Genomic DNA, 13,129 nt, shown 5'->3' with positions numbered 1-13,129 from the left:
CGTATTGTAGTATGTATTTATTATGCTTTCGGCAAGAATATATTGTATATTTATCCATTTTGTTAAGATATTTTATATTTTATATTAAACAGAATACTGGTATGCACAATTTATGTACACTACAAGTTAATAAAATTGATAAACGTATTGTGACTTGTCCATAGTAATGGATATGCATTTCTCAAACTACATTCCTTTTTCATCCTTGTAAGAAATTTTTTGTCATATTACGTACATTACAAAATAACTAGAGCTGGCTTCTTAATGTTACAACATTAGTTTAAAGTTAAGCTTAAAAAAGTGCCTGCTAAAATTTGACCACATCCTCTTACAGAAACCTTCTACAGTGTTTACCGATTGTGCTGTTTTATACAGAGACATATAACTGTAGAGCCCGGAATTTTAGGTACTAAAAGTTAACATTGTTCCTCGCTATAGTTTTTAAATGTAGAAGACGTGCCCCCACTTCTTTCAGATGTCATTCAGTACTTTCCCTTCGGTACCGCTAAAGGTCTCTGATCCTCTTAACCATCACTTACAAACTAGCGTACGATTTACAAGATAATTGCCATGCCTCCACTTCTTTGAGATTCCATTCTTGTCATTCAGTATTTTCCCTCCCTTTGGTATCGTTAAAGGTATTTAATTGTCTTAACCCCACTTACAAACTAGCGCCCTGTTTACAAGATCCATTGCTCAGTCCTTCTGACTCTGTTGTCTGTTATTACATATCGGACTCTTGTGAACTATGCTTAAAACCCTCCTCACGGGCGCCACTTCTATTCATCTACACTCAGTGTCAATCTTAACTTTCAGCACCTAAAATTCCGGGGTCTACATATAAGCAATATTGTGTCTGAAACATTTCCGAATGTACCGTTGTGCCACGTGCAGGTTCAGTCATTGGCGTAACTGGCCCAAAAAATATTTCACGCCATTATGTGCAAGTTTGAATTCTCAGACCCCTAGTTCCCTATCTCAAAATACTTACCGACGACCCCTCCACAACCCCTTAAAATTTTTTCGGTTGAATTCTGAAACATTCTGTATATACTGTATATGCTTGTGTGTGTGTGTGTGTGTGTGTGTGTGTGTGTGTGTGTGTGTGTGTGTGTGTGTGTGTGTGTGTGTGTGTGTGTGTGTGTGTGAGGGCATTAGATCTTTTCTCTTAATTGGTTTATTTTACGACACTTTATCAACTATTACGATTATGTAGCTTCTGATTGAAATGATGGTAATAATGCCAGCGAAATGAGTCCAGCGTCCAGCGCCGAAAGTTACCTAGCATTTGCTGTTAATGGGTTGATAGAAAAGCCCGGAAAATTCTCAACCAGGTAACTTGTTCCTACAGGATTTGAACCCGGGCCCGCTCGTTTCACGGTCCGTCATGCTAATCGTTACTCCACAATGGTATATCCATTACACCTTACACGTAACAAATGGAATATGAAAAGGGATGGTAATCCTACCACTACCCGAAGTACAATGAAGCGCAAAGGGGATTAGTTAGTTAATCGTTACACCACAGCGGTAGATCCATTACGTCTTACGCGTAACAAATGAAATATGAAAAGGGATGGAATAATGGTAACCCTACCACTACCTGAAGTAGAATGAAGTGCAATGAGGGTTAGTGGCTATTTCGCTTAGTCTCGACTACTTCTTCCTATCACGTATTAAGCCTCATTCCATCGTTTCAGCAGACGGTTCAAAGATCTTTTTTCTAAAGGGCTGTAATTTAATACTTGGCGTGGTATCTTTTTCTAGGCATCTTGAGTATATGGAATTTCCATTTCTGTCTATAATTTTGAATTTGCTCTAAAATTGGGTCAATATTTAATTATTTCAAAATATCCAAATTTTTCTTGTCTCATCTAGTGTAGCTAGCGGACCTTCTTAAAAACCTCATTTCATTGGCAGTGATTCGGTGTACATCACATTTACGTAGGGGTCTAAGCTTCACTTCCATACATAAGAACAGGTCTTGCTAATGCTTACTATATTGTATTGTATTGTATTGTATTGTATTTATTAACATTCCATGGTATTCATACATTGCTTACAGCTAGAATATGGAACAAGTCAAAAAACTTAATACTATTATAAAATGTTGATTTATAGTCACAGTCTAGATTAAATATATACAGACGAGATTTACAGTATAGTCTACTAGTACAATACAAAGTTTTAGTATCAATTTCATGAAGCGTTATTGAATGTCAGGAATTCACCTACAGAATAGAAGGCGTGAGAAATTGGGTACTTTTTAATTTGGCCCTAAATAAGCTTAGGTTTTGAGTTTCATTTTTTATATCGATAGGGAGGCTATTAAAAATGTTTACTGCCATATAACGCACTCCTTTTTGATAGCACGATAGACTTGCCGATGGAGTATGAAAGTCATTTTTTGACATTGTATTTATGCTATGAACTGTTGAATTAGTTACAAAATTTTTACGATTACATACGAGGAAGATTATTAATGAAAAGATATACTAACAAGCCATGGGCATTATTTGTAGTTTTTTTTTAAATAGTCCTACACGATTCCCTAGATTTGGCACCTATTATTATTCTAATTACTCTTTTTTGTAATAGAAATATATTGTTACTGTCTGTGGAATTTCCCAAGAATATTATTCCAAAACTCATTACCGAGTGGAAGTATGCAAAGTATATTGTTTTTAAGGTATTGATATTTACTATCTTTTGCATAGATCTAATAGCAAAACAAGCTGAATTTAGTTTGGGGGTAAGTTCTTTAATATGATTTTTCCAATTTAACACATTATCGATTTTTAAACCAAGAAATTTGGTTGTTGATGTTTCTAATAGGGATCTATTGTTCATTATTGCGCTAGAAATTTGCGACGTTGAATTTGGACAGGATTTAAATTGAATTATGTTAGTTTTGTTACAATTTAATACCAATTTACTGACTGAGAACCAGTCACACATTTTGAAGAGAATTTCTTCTGTTGAAGATTGGAATGTGTTGGAGCTATTGGCTGTAATTACTATACTTGTGTCATCTGCAAATAATATGGGATGACCTACATCTTTTATTAGGGGGGCAAGATCATTTATAAACACTAGAAGAAGTAGTTTATATTTCTCCTGAAAATGGGGCCGGAGGATGTGCTGGACAACTTGTTATACATTCATTTTATGCAAGAAGCAAAATTTAAAATATCGTTTCGATAGATTTCTATTGCATGGCCATTTTAGTTTTGATTTCAAATAAAGTGCTATTAAATTATAATAATAAAAAGTATATATATTGTATTTTGTGTACGTCATTTCCGAACATTTTCATGAAAATCTCGAAACCTAGTTTTGCAGGATCACAGTACTTCCCCTTGTATATCTTTTAATGATACAGTAAAAAACTTTCGATATAAACTGTAAAGCAAATGCAGCATACAAATTTTTCGAATTCCGATCCATTCATAACCTCAAATTCCCATCTTGACAACTTGTTCCATCTAGCGACAGAAAAGCGCGGTTTTGTTCGTTGAATGTGTAGACTGTAGATGGCACTTCGAGACGATATACGCCTGCCTCCTGGTGGTAAAATTATGTACTGAATAGTTGGCCCGTTGCATGCTCTGAAAGCATTCAATTGTTCCTTAATTTAATTGTTCCAAGTCGCTTAGAGAGTCGTAAAACTGTCTCTTACCTCGGGGACGAGGCGAAAATTTATGGTGCATTAAAACGAGACGAGTAAAAAAGATAATTTGCCCAAAGAGGAATGAATTGACAAGGGAATAAGAGAAGGTACTTAGGTGTTAACAATTTTGTTCTTAGGTAATATAATGAACGTCATTTATACTCGTAGCACGTTATTTAAAAGGAACATTAACCCTCATTTAACCCATTTTGTAACTGAGTGATCTTTCTTATTTTTGATACAGTTCTCGAGTTCATATTTGTACGCATTTTTATGGCATAATAAATTAAAGACTTTTTTGCTTAATAAAATATCATTCGCTAACCATTAGCCGTATGACTGAAAGTAGGTTTTTCTTGCTGCATAGATCGAATCCCGGAGAGTCAGATAGGAATTTTAAGTTGTAGGTATTGGAGGCAAGATTTCTTGGGGCACCCGTCTTGCGTGTTGTAATTAAACTGTAATTTATAATCATTACCATACCTGCTGTACTGTAAGAACGAGAAAATATTGCAGCGTATCATCTTCTGCAGCAGACAACTGCATTGGGCCCCGTCGGCGAACGTTCTGCGGAGAAAATAACTGCATATTTTTTATTTAACTACGCTGTATCAACTGCTAGGTTCTAGTAATTTAGCTTCGATGGAATTGGTGATAACGAGATTTTGTTGAGGATTCGCTATAGATTACTTGATATTGGTTTTACGGTTTGAGGAAACTCTCGGAATCAACTGAATCAGGTAATCAGCACAAGAGAGAATCGAGCGTAGCTACGGATCAACAGCCAAACACTTATGCCGACTAAGTAACGCCGGAGGCTACAGGTTACCATGCAGCAGTAACCAGTATTTAGGTATATGTCCATATGTTCCTTCTTTGGTTAATGGTTTTAAACCAAAAAGTTGTATATTCATACTAGAGTTTCATGAACAACAAGTCAATACGATAACATATTCGAATATAAACTAGTATTGTATTTAGATACGTTGCCGAAAATGTATGAAACGACCGTTCAGTAATGTACATTTTAATTTATTTCATGTACAATAATTGGCTAAAGGTGATGCTCATAAATGGGGGTGATTTTATGGTGATTGTTTTACCCTGGTTTAGAGGATTAAAATGCTTTAATTTCGGTGAATATTTCGCGAAAAACAAGCAATGTCGCGCATATTTCATACATAAATAAAGTTACAAAATAATAAAATAACATTTAAAGAAATTATACTGAAATAATCCTCTTAAAACTAACAGAAAATTATGATTATTAGAGGAGAAAAATTCACTCCGGCGCCGGGTCCTTGGTTCTACATACCAACTGCTCCAACCACTGAGCTATGCCACAGTTCTATCCACAGCACCGGATCGAATCCCTCTCCTCTGGTGTTCGACTCAGGTTCGAGCATTTAAATATTAAATGATCATTTCTGACCTCTGGCCCGCATCAAAACGCAAGTAAAAAGAAGAAGAAGAAAATAGAACTACGTGGCCCTTGAAGAAACTTAATTGAGAACCACTGTTCTTCGACATGCCCCCCCCCCTCCCCGGCTTTACTGGTAAGGATTTCTATTGTCTTAAATTCATCGTCTACATCCCCTAAACCTGTGAATTTCAGAGCTAATAGAAAACTTAATAACCTCTATACCTCAGAGAAGAACGACGTGATTATGTAGCATTAATGAAATTAAAAATGGCGGGGGAAACAAATGCTCAGAGAAGAAAATGTCCTTCAACCGCTTCTCAACCACAAAATTTACAAGAGTGTAACGGTTGTATTCGACAGATATTGGAGAAAAAAATGGGAGTATAAGGGTACAGTACATCAGTTATTCATAGATTTCAAAAAGGTATATGACTCGGGTAAGAGAGAAGTTTTATATAATATTCTTATTGAATTTGGTATTCCCAAGACTCTAGTTCGATTAATTAAAATGTGTATCAGTGAAACTTACAGCAAAGTCCGTATAGGCCAGTTTCTATCTGAGGCTTTTCCAGTTCACTACGGGCTAAAGCAAATATATGCATTATCGCCTTTACTTTTTAACTTGGCTCTAGAATATGCCATTAGGAAAGTTCAGGATAAAAGAGAGGGTTTGGAATTGAACGGGTTACATCAGCGTCTTGTCTAAGCAGATGACGTGAATATGATAGGAGAAAATCCACAAACAGTTAGGGAAAACACGGGAATTTTACTTGAAGCAAGTAAAGCGATAGGTTTGGGAGTAAATCCCGAAAAGGCAAAGTATATGATTATGTCTCGTGACCAGAATATTGTACGAAACGGAAACATAAAAATTGGAGATTTATCCTTCGAAGAGGTTGAAAAATTCAAATATCTTGGTGCAACAGTAACAAATATAAATGAAACTCGGGAGGAAATTAAACACAGAATAAATATGGGAAATGCGTGTTATTATTCGGTTGAGAAGCTTTTGTCATCTAGGCTGCTGTCGAAAAATCTGAAAGTTGGAATATATAAAACAGTTATATTCCCGGTTGTTCTGTATGGTTGTGAAACTTGGACTTTCACTTTGAGAGAGGAACAGAGATTAAGAGTGTTTGAGAATTAGGTTCTTAGGAAAACATTTGGGGCTAAGAGGGATGAAGTTACAGGAGAATGGGGAAAGTTACACAACGCAGAACTGCACGCATTATTTTCTTCACCTGACATCCAGAAGTCTGAGATGGGCAGGGCATGTAGCATGTATTGTCGAATCCAGAAATGCATATAGAGTGTTAGTTGGGAGACCGGAAGGAAAAAGGCCTTTGGGGAGGCCGAGACGTAGATGGGAGGATAATATTAAAATGGATTTGAGGGAGGTGGGATATGATGATAGAGACTGGATTGATCTTGCATAGGATAGGGACCGATGGCGGGCTTATGTGAGGGCGGCAAGGACCTCCGGGTTCCTTAAAAGCCATTTGTAAGTAAGTAAGTAACGGAAATTGAACGCCAGTCCTTTTCCTGAGGAGTCGTTATATAACAGCCTGAACTTTATGCTTTGATGAAAACCTGTTCCGCAGCCCCTCCTCTCTCTTTTTTTTTTTTTTTTTTTTTTTTTTTTTTTTTTTGAGAAGTCTATTGTAATTTTTTTGGAAATTGAATGTGATCTTCTCTGACGAGCCACCAGAGAAGTATTTCTAGAAAATCTGCCCATTCCGTAACCAATCTAACAGGGATTTGTGAATAATAATCGAACCCTCGGTTTCTTCAGTGAAGAACCGTGAGCTTGGAAAGTGACTGAACGCTTTTTCTTTTTCACATACATAAAATTGTAGCTCTGCTAGAATCTGTTCAGAAACCCGCCATATATGACATTTACTATTTAAAAGACGAACTCCCACTCGTCAAAATATGTGCATGCATACTAGACCATAGCACCTATACAATATTTTCTACCCTCACATGCCAGGAGTACAGTTATTGAAACATGCTTTACGCTTTTTCGCACTCTTCAGAAGAGTCGCATAGCCAAAAGACGTACACTACCATACCACTATTATTGCTGCTAGTAAATTTCACCCTTAGAAAAGTTTTTATTTTGTTGCAGTATCATCGTAACAACGCAATGACCCGAAAATAAAAGTGTTTTTTTTTTTTTGTGGGTTATAACGCCTGCAGAAGTTCGTTTCGAGCACACGCATTACACTGACGCCGGAGAAGTTGCCGCATACAGTCAGGGGGTTCGTTGTTATGGAGATGCGTAATAATATAATAGCTGTTTCGTATCTGTACTGAGAATGGATCTTAAATAAAAATCTGTACTTAAATTAATGTTCTGACATAGTTAAACTTGTTGTTAAGTTGACAGGTGTTGTGTTGTCAACCTACAGTTTCCAGTGGAATTATGTTTAACTTCAAGGAAGTTCTGTTTAATTTAGTAACGGAATTTCAGATTATTCCTGTCAGAGAATAGCGTTTTGTTGAACCAAGTTTACAATTTAATACATTTACGTCGCTGAAGTGCTTGGAGAAATGACATGTATGATACGTGTAACTGTGTCTACCTAATGGATGCCAGCTTTATTAGATATGCACACCATTGTTCAGAATCAGCTTGCGGATATGATTTTAATTAAGTAACCGCTACCGTATTTAAAAACTTCTGTCAGGCGCGTATGTTAGCGATGTTTCGGAGTGATATCTTATATCTTTATATTTGTCGTCCACGTTTATTTTATCAGGAGGCTATTTTTAAAAGTTGCTTTATTTCATTGCGATCGTTTTGATTTTATTATGTGAAGTCGTGTTTCAGAATTATGGTAACAATTTCCTATGAGTATTATTATTATTATTATTATTATTATTATTATTATTATTATTATTATCATTATTATTAAGCAAGTATTAATGATACTATAACTTTGTAAGAAACGTACAAAATATATATAATAGTGTTCATACAACTGTGATATATATTTTGTACGTTTCTTATCTAATCCATGAACTCTGTTTAATTGACGCATATGTGTGACTATAACTTTGTGTATATAAATTAAGAAACTCTCGAAGTTTTTATTAGCACTTATAACAACCAATGTGAGAGCCCTCTGTTACATGACATACATCTGCAGGATAGTCAAATTCATGCCACAATCTTTCCAACGTATCTCTCTCGCTGTTTGTGGAAACAATCGCAGCAATGATCCAATGTCTTACTTTTTCAAGATCAGAGGTGTAACATGAATTGCATTCTTTACATATCCCCAAAGAATGAAGTGAATGTCAAGTCTGGTGACCTAGGAGGCCAAGGGCAATAGGCCAGATCATTGGCGGTAGCACGTCCAGTCCAACGATGTGGTAGATATCCAATTCGGAAATATCTATGAAACCTTTGTACCATTGTTACAGAATTTGTTTTCAGAAACTGGAGAACGCAGCTGTGGAGTTGCCATTTTTCAGCCATGGGAACAGAAATAATACGTTTTCTTTGATTATCATATAATTTGTACCATGTTAATTTTTTCGTTAATACTTAATCATATGAAAGTATTACAATAATTTTGAACATTGTATATGTTTGGTTGTTTTTATTACTTTTTCATTATTTACTACGTAATACAAAGAAAGAGTAGATCAATATTGCAAAATATCGACTTCTACATTTTCGCAGAAATGTACTTACCAATATCCCTGATATTAAAAAGAGTGGTTTTCGATCTGCCGCCTGTTTGTGAATAGCGATTTGTCCCGAACTCAAAAACGAAATTTGTTCATACTCATCTATGAATTGATCCGGGAATTATGGACATGAAGTATAATAATATTAGTACAAAATTAACGAGTCTTTTGTGAACGTCTTATTGGACTTACGTTTAGATTTCGTTGTAACATTTTGAAAATCTGATGATGCCGTATAGGCGAAAACGTTCATAAAATTTCTTCTGTAAGATGTATTAGCAAATAATAATTTTGCAAAAATGATAAATCATATGATTTAAAACTTTAAAATAAATTTATAATTTAGATAAACCTATGAGCCAAGCTCTTAGAGTTGGGGGAATTTAAGAGTCCTTTCTTTCTTTCTTTCTTTATTTATTTCTTTCTTATTTCTTTCTTTCTTTACCTTAGTTTAACCTCTCCCTTTTAGGTTCATTTATACGACCCACGCCACACGGGCCTTACAGGGCCGCGACCTGTCGGGAGAAGAATCAATCTCTTGGATCACATACATATTTTTTTGGTCACACAGGGACATGGAAGGCCTCCCCGAATGAGGGATCAGCTCAATGCCAGGGCCACCTCCGATACAACACAAACATTTAAGACATTACACAGCATTCACTCACAAACATGAAAGGATTAAGGGAAGGATCTCCGTCCATGGCCGGACTTTCAAGAGGTACATTCCCGGCATTTGACTGGAAATAACTGAGGAAACCATGAAAAGCCTCAGTTAGGATTGCCGGTCCCTGGGATCGAATCCCGGACCTCCCGAATTCAAGGCCAGCCGTCTACCACGCCGTTAGCCCGCTCGGTAATTTAAGGGTCCTGCCATTGTAAAATATAAATAATTAAAAACTTCATATTTCTGTATGTACTCGTATATATCTTTATTTCTCTTTTTGTTTCTTTCTCGTTTCTATCTCCGTGGTTTCTTTCCCCTATTCTTCCTCCCGCTTTATTTTCTTTCTCTTTCTTTATTCCTTACTTTCTTGCCTCTTGTTATTTTCGTCATTTCTTTTGTCTCTCTCTACTTCCTTCTCCCCTTACATTTATAGTAGTTTCCTTTCTTTTTACTTTGCTCCTTCTTCATACGTCCATCTTTTATCACTTTTTCTTCTTTCTCTCTTTATTCCGTTTCTTTCCTTCCTGCCTTCGTTTTTCTTCCGTTTTCCTTCATTTACGTTTTTTCTTTATTTTTCTTTCCCTCCCTTTATTTATTCTTTTGCTTGGTTTTCTTTGTCACTTTCGTTCCCTCATTAGTGTTTACGTTTTTGTTTCTTTTTCTATGAACCTATTTTTCGTTTTCCACATTTTTCCCCACTTTGTCTTCCTGCTCTTTTCTTCCTATTCTCCATTTACAGCCATGTAATTGAACTGCCCACAAATAAATAAAGCCATCATTCACAAGCCAGCCAGCTAACCAACGAAGTGGACCTGGATTGCTTGTGTCATTTGTTCCTCTCCTCCAGCTTTCCATCTCTGTCTCAGTGTGTATTGTAAATGACCTCTGTGTCCTTGTGCACCAGTTTATCTCATATTTCGTGTCCCATGTTACGCGCACAGCATCAGATTTCACAACCCGTCACCCACTCGCGGCGCGATGGGACGAAGAGTAAGTTCTTGTGGGAAGGCAGCGCGTTATGTTACGAGGTACCGTTTGCTGGATTCTCATAAAAGATGTGTGAACCCGGCGCCGTGAGACTCATATAACAGATGGTCGGTCAACTTGTCCTTGTGTACAGAAGGCGTGATCTGGATTGAAGGTTTCAGAGGCTCTGTCCGTCGTGTTTTGTAGTGCTCAGATCTGTCGCTTTATTACTTTCACTTACAGTATCGATCCTCATGCAGTTGGATCTGAAGGGCACGACTCTGGTCGTGACCCAGATACTACTGCTTCCAATTCACAAAGAAAGGGAAGTCGCTTAGATGTGCTGGAAGAGGGATGTTCAAGTTATTCGACTGTAGCTGAGCCAAAATACTATAAAAACCGGAGTACGATACCTCGGAAATCATATAAGATTGTTGAGCAAAGCGGCTATTCATGTTCGGAATTGTAATAAACATTAGTCTATGGAGAATACGATGAAAGAGTAATGGAACGGAGAAAAATTCTTTCCGGCGCCGGGATTTGAACCCGGGTTTTCAGCTCCACGTGCTGATGCTTTATCCACTAAGCCACACCGGATACCCACCCCGACGTCGGACAGAATCGTCTCAGTTTAAGTTCCAACTCTTGGGTTCCCTCTAGTGGCCGCCCTCTGCACTACGCCATAGATGTCTATGAGCGTAGGACTGAAGTCCACACATGTGCTGAGGAGCACTCGTTATGAGTGACTAGTTGGCGGAATAAGCGCCGTCTTAAATCACGAAGTGATTTACGCATATCATATATATTATTTTGATGTACCGAAGTACATATGATATTTCTCTGCAGATATTCTGCGTCATCATACGATGAAAGAGTAATGGAAAGGAGAAAATTTCTCTCCGGCGTCGGGATTTGAACCCGGGTTTTCAGCTCCACGTGCTGATGCTTTATCATATACACTTCGGTACATTAAAATAATATATTACGGAGAATGTTAAGAAATTAAGAAAATATGGAGTAAACTCAAAATACTGGGAATTCATCGACAGAGATAATCGACCAGACTTCAACACTTTTTCCTCACGTAACGGAAGCTGATTTCAGTAAAGTACAAGCGCTTGTACGTCGACTGTGTAACAAGACACTTGGCAGATAGGACAGAAAATAAACCTAATTAGACTAGATGGCATTTCGGAAGGCGGTCAGCTGCTACTGTTCTTCAACCAGGATATCAGCCGTGAAAGGAATGTGCTTGCTATTGCGTCATCTGTTGGAGCGAAGTAGATAGATAATATTATCGTTATAACGTCAGTTTAAAAACCAAGCGCTCTTCTGCATATGTTATATCCTGTATGGAGGGATTAAAAGACCAGGAGATTAACAGTGATCTAATTTTGTAACTAGGGTAGTATAAAAATGTGTGTATCAGTGTTATTGTTTGTGCTGTGAGAGCTAGGCAATAGAGATACGAATACCCACGTGTGTGATCTTATGAGACCTTATGACATCAACATTCATTCACAGCAATACCCCTCTGCGTTTCATTCCGCAAAGACTTTCTCTGGTTGGAGAACAGTACATGCTCCGTAGCTTTTCTGGTATGTCAAGTCAGTACAGTAGAACCAATCAGAATCAGTCTTTAACAAGTACTTCCCGAGTTCGTTTGTTCACGTGTGAGTGTTTTAATACATTGAATAAGTAAAACCAACATTTACTGTGTGTGTGTGTGTGTGTGTTGTGTGGTGTGTGGTGTGTGGTGTGTGTGTGTGTGTGTGTGCGCGCGCGCGCGTGCGAAAGATAAGTAAATGGAAGAAGAGACTGTAAAAAGACAAGTATTCTACAGGCAGGCGCGGGGAATAGTGTTTAAGGTATGTAATTATATTAAAAGTTTGACGAGCAGAACGCTATCCTCCATCTTGATGCGGCTGCAACGTTGCCAACGCGCAAGAAACGACTGCAGAAGAATGTAGTGTGGGATTGAGAAACGTGCAAAGAATATTGTTAGTGAAGGAAAGAGGGTTTGTTTGGTGTCATGCTTACTGTAGTCAACGGCTAAGGTCATTATTGTCTTTTGATAATTTAAATTCTCTCCTGTGCTGTTTGTATTGCACGTGCACGTGAAGTACGATGTGGCAATGTTGTACGCTGCCTTGCTCTCTCCATCTGTCTCTCTCGACGCAAACGCTAGCAGACTACCGCCTTCCGAATTGCCGTCGACTCTAGGCTATCTGACACGGCTATAAATCACGAAATTGGCCAAAACATGTGCTTGAAACTTATTGTGCAGTGACAACCATCATGTTGTAATTTAATTATTATTTGGACAATTGTAATTAAACCATATTACATCTGAGCGGGAACTCTGAGTGTAGAAATATCACTTCTGTGACGTGTCCCTGACTACATCTTCAAAAGCATTTTTTTTTGTCATTTAGCAATTAAAAGAGTGAAACACAATATTTGACAGGATTAAATGTTAGCATACTCCTGTCATTTATTAGTTTATTACAAAAGATAGTCATTGAATTGTTTCTTTAGTGCTCTAAATATCATTTAAATCAGTCTCTAGTAGTTAATTTCAGTTCTGTGACATACTACAGTACAAGCGATGTAAGTGTCCACTGGATGACTGCAAGAGTCCAGAACAGCTCTTCAATTGTTTGGTATTGGCTACAGTGTCGGTGTATGCAATGAAAGGGTGATT

The 13,129-nt window shown here is 37.3% G+C and overlaps 1 protein-coding gene and 1 non-coding gene across 5 annotated transcripts in view; one reads left to right on the top strand and one right to left on the bottom strand.

The window, feature by feature from the left end:
* csw (protein tyrosine phosphatase non-receptor type corkscrew) overlaps positions 1–13,129 on the top strand; it is a 320,146-nt gene that overhangs the window by 98,122 nt on the left and 208,895 nt on the right. The window lies entirely within an intron of this gene.
* On the bottom strand, positions 10,951–11,022 carry TRNAH-GUG (transfer RNA histidin (anticodon GUG)). The gene has a single exon. It is a non-coding gene; the product is annotated as a tRNA-His (tRNA).

The sequence above is a fragment of the Periplaneta americana genome, chromosome 9 (genome assembly GCF_040183065.1).
Source record: "Periplaneta americana isolate PAMFEO1 chromosome 9, P.americana_PAMFEO1_priV1, whole genome shotgun sequence".
In the NCBI taxonomy this organism is placed as follows: domain Eukaryota; kingdom Metazoa; phylum Arthropoda; class Insecta; order Blattodea; family Blattidae; genus Periplaneta; species Periplaneta americana.
The sequence above is the reverse complement of the archived record's forward strand: the minus strand, read 5'-3'. Positions and strand labels throughout refer to the sequence as shown.